The sequence below is a fragment of the Typopeltis vanoorti genome, chromosome 23, assembly GCF_054136105.1.
Source record: "Typopeltis vanoorti isolate ZY-2024b chromosome 23, IOZ_Tvanoo_1.0, whole genome shotgun sequence".
Lineage (NCBI taxonomy): Eukaryota > Metazoa > Arthropoda > Arachnida > Uropygi > Thelyphonidae > Typopeltis > Typopeltis vanoorti.
In genome coordinates, this window is record NC_143571.1 from 65,824,174 (window position 1) to 65,828,438 (window position 4,265).

Consider the following 4,265-nt stretch of genomic DNA (forward strand, 5'->3'; position numbering starts at 1 on the left):
GCTGCACTGCTCTTGGCCTCGTTTACTCTACAGCTGAATACTGCTCGTCCGTATGGCTGAACAGCGCCCTTGTGTATCTGGTTGAGCCCAGCTTAACACCACTATGCGCCTTATTTCTGGAACTGTAAAATCAACCCCAACCTACTGGCTCCCAGTGCTAAGCAACATCCCGCCTCCACACATCCAACTTTCTTCTACATGAATACAGCAAAATCATGGAAATCCAAAATCTTCCAATCCATGAAGACATCCCATCCCTAGAAATAAACAGGCTAAAGTTAAGGCACCCTCCAATCTTAACAGCAAAAAATCTCGCAGAGAAAACTTTCAAAATGAAGGAGAAGTGGCAAGAGTCCTGATGTAACACTTCAACAGGGGTTTTCCATGAATTAGTGGACCCAACACAGATACCTTCGGGTTTTGACCTACCTCGGAAAACTTGATCTGCCCTTAACCGAATCCGCACCAACCATGGCAAATGTGCAGACTACCTTTACAAATGGGATATGATTGCCTCACCCAGGTGCGACTGTGGATCACCCCGCCAGACAATTAATCATATTACAGCAGAATGTGTCCAACGTGCATACAGTGGAAACCTGTCAGACTTCATCCATGCTAAACCAAGTGCAGTCGACTGGATAATCAACCTAGACATTCAGTTGTAGAATATTCTTGATTCTTGAGTGTCTCTTTTATGGCTGTATTTATTATTTCTTATTATGGTACATATGTCTATTACTATGTCTATATATATTAAGGATTAATGTAATGTAACTTTTCATGTGTGAGCCATACGCTAAATAAATTAGTTGATTTTTATATAGTTCGCTGCAATATCTTGTCCATCTGTGTATGATTTCTGTCTTGTCCATCAATGCTTTACCATTTTCATCTTTGACTACTGATCTTGTTTGCCACTTCCTATTGACATTTCTTATAAGATTATAGACCTCTGTAGTTTATAACTTGATATTATTTTAATGTACATTCAACCACGAAGGTTGCAAACTTATATAGCATACTAATACCATAGTTCCCAGATAAATGTGGGGCTTATCCACACTACCGGCCAAGACGTCTATAGACGTCAAGGTTATCATGGATGCGAAGTGCATATTAAAATTGCAATACCATTGATATTACATTGAAATATATGATGGATACGAAGTGCATGAGGATGCATATTTGACCTTACCGGCCATTATGGGCCGGTAAGGTGGATAATTTTCATAAATGAAAAACGGCTTTAGAAATCAAACATAGTTCAACTTTTTTCAAATTATTCCAAAGATAAATAACACAGTTCTCATAGGAAGTAGTGTACGCAGAGAGTTCTCCGAAAACAGATAATCGAAAAATGATTCATCCAACTAACCAGAAAAAAAAAATTGTGTAATAATTTATGAGTTCAACAAATCTTCATCATCGGTCTGTAGAGTAAGATAGGCTGAGAGTCAGCAGATAGTAGGAGAGGAAATAAAGATAGAGTGTATAGTAGTAGAGTAGGTAAAAGAGGCCTCAGCTGACCTGTTTAAAGCTGTTTACCCCCCAGGGGTGTGTTTCTAAAACGGTCGTTGATTTTTCACTTTAGAAAAAAAGGAAACATGTAACAAAAAACATGAAATATAGAGAAAACAAAACTATAGATAGGTCTGGAAAACGAATGGAAAGGTGAACTTAGAGGTGGGGGAAGGGTCTGGACCGAGTGTGCAGCTCACAAGGAGCTGCACCGCCTCGCTGTAAGCATTCGCCACTCGGGTTCTCAGGCCCTCCCACGCCTGTGGAAACTAAAGACCAGTGAAGCTATGCACAGAAACCCGCGAGATGGTTAGTGTGCCTTGCGTTTGTTACAGAGAGCTATGTAGAACGCCGATGCCGCCACATCTATGTCCAGAGCTCCCTGTACCTGCTCAGGGGTGACTTCACTGATGTCTTCAATGAAGAGGTCAGCCCATTTAGCACTGACGATGTTAGGACCATATTTCCCTGTGAGGAGGAGTTCAGGTTCTCCTATTTTCCCCATCGCTTCTTAAAATTTTTCCGCCACATCGGAGACATCTTTAAGGAGATGCCTTAGAGTCTCCCCTGCTTTTGCTTGAGGAGCGGTCTCTGATTCTTCTGGTTTTGGTTTTTTCGTCTCCATTTCCTTTTTAAAGGGGTGTTGTTTGTCTCCATACTTTCTATTTCATTTTCTTTCTCTTCTTCTGCAGTGGTTTCATCATTTGTGGCAGCTTGTTTTTTGGCTGTTTCTTTTTCGTGCGTGCGTCGCTTCTTCTCTTCCTTAAGTTTGGATGCTGAGATTTCTATGGAGGCTGCCTTCTCTTCTACGGCCGTTGTTTCGCGGTATGCCTCGTTTAGAGTTGGAAAGTCTGGGTTTCCTAACTCTTGTTCTGTCGTAACTGTTGTCGGCCTTATTATACCTTCCATCCTTTCTGCGTGGGTTCTGGATGGGTAGGTATCCACTTTGTGGTCTAAGGCACCACATTTGAGGCAAGCTGCTGTGCATTTATCTAGTTTATGGCCCGTTTTTAGACAATTTTTACATTTTATTCGAGGGCAGTCTGCCCCAAGATGATTGAAGGCACCACACCTGAAACATTGCTTTTTCACCCCAGGGTAGTTTACCATTACCCTGGCAGATCCTATAAGAATGAAATTGGGGACTTCTGGGTTGTCAGCATCATTAAGAATTTGAATTCCCTTCACCTCTCCCCACTTTGAGAACACGCTTCGAATGATGTCTTCGTTTTCCACATATTCTAGAGGGAATCTCGGTATTTTGAGCTTTTTTTGGATGCTCCCTACCATGAATGGAGAAATCTTTTTTCCTCCGCATTCGAGGCCGCCAAGCAGCTTATTTCTGGTTGCTATGTTCTTGACAACTACTTGGTATCTTCCACCCCCATAGGGGTAACCCAAATATGTTTTCTGCTCCTGCATAGTCCATGATTGCTCTCGCTATCGTCCTTGCCGGTGTTGAAGCATCCACCACAAAGCCGAGGGTTCGGACGCGAGGACTGACAGATGACATCGTTGGAAGATTGCCTGGAGGGGGGGGGGCTATAAAGTCCTTGCCCCTATCTCGTGTGTTACTTTTACCCCAGTTTGGGGTTTAAAATGTCTGTACTTAGATATCTCGTGCCCCTATGGGACCCATATATATATCTGATATCAACTAGAAAGAACAGACGCTACACTCTCACTTAGCTTTGTAAGAACTGATACTACACTTTGATCTTAGCCAAAAGGCCGAGAAAATCAGACTCAGACTAATTGTCATATGTAAAGGTAAAGCCGTCTCTAAAAATTCGGACGATCCCTAGGCCACTCAACCCAGCAACAGCCGAACCTCAGTTAAACTTCATTGGTACAGTATTGCCATCCATTACCCCCCAAGGGTATTAATCACCGCCTAACCCTCAGACTAGTTGCCATATGTAAAGGTAAAGCTGTCTCTAAAAATTCGGACGATCCCTAGGCCACTCAATCGTGGGCGAAAGACCGTCCATCTCAGTTTTGGCTCCACTCAGTGATGGCCTTCCACTCACACACCACCACCGAGCAGAACCGCTCAAATTCCGAAAAAAAGCATTCACCGACAAAGCCCCTCAGCGGGTCGTGCCGGAAAACACTTTCCCCGGAGACTCAAATTGCTCCCTTAGGGCAAAAACCTTAAGAGAGCGAACTCAAACTCTTGAATCTCTGCGCCCGAGGGAGTAACAGCAACAATGAGTTAAACTTCATTGGTACAGGATTGCCATCCATTACCCTCCAAGGGTATTAATCACCGCCTGAACCTCAGACTAATTGACGAAAGGAATGAGAGAAGATTCCATTCTGGATCTCACCAGGAAACTGTACTTATGCCTTATATAAATTATTAATATAAAATAGAAATGGTGTTCTCGTTAAAAGGATAATTAATAAATCTTTCTTTTCCTAGGACTAAAGATATGTGTTTTTTACTTACAAAATAAATATTACATATTACATACATGTCTTATAAATATCATTACCCTTCAAGGGTATTAATCACCGCCTAAACCTCAAACTACATGACGAAGGATAGAAGATAATGATAGAAGATCCCATGCCGGATTTCACCAGGAAACTCTACACTTATACCTTATATAAATTTTTAATATAAAATAGAAATGGTGTTCTTATTAAAAGTATAATTAATAAATATTTTTTTCTCTATAACTAAAGATTTGTATTTTTTACTTACAAAATAAATATTACATACATGTTTTATAAATATT

At 41.3% G+C, this 4,265-nt stretch overlaps 1 pseudogene; it reads right to left on the reverse strand.

Moving 5' to 3' along the window:
• Positions 1 to 3,108: 3,108 nt before the first annotated feature.
• Positions 3,109 to 3,264, reverse strand: LOC150093922 (U2 spliceosomal RNA; annotated as a pseudogene).
• Between the last annotated feature and the right edge of the window lie 1,001 nt (positions 3,265 to 4,265).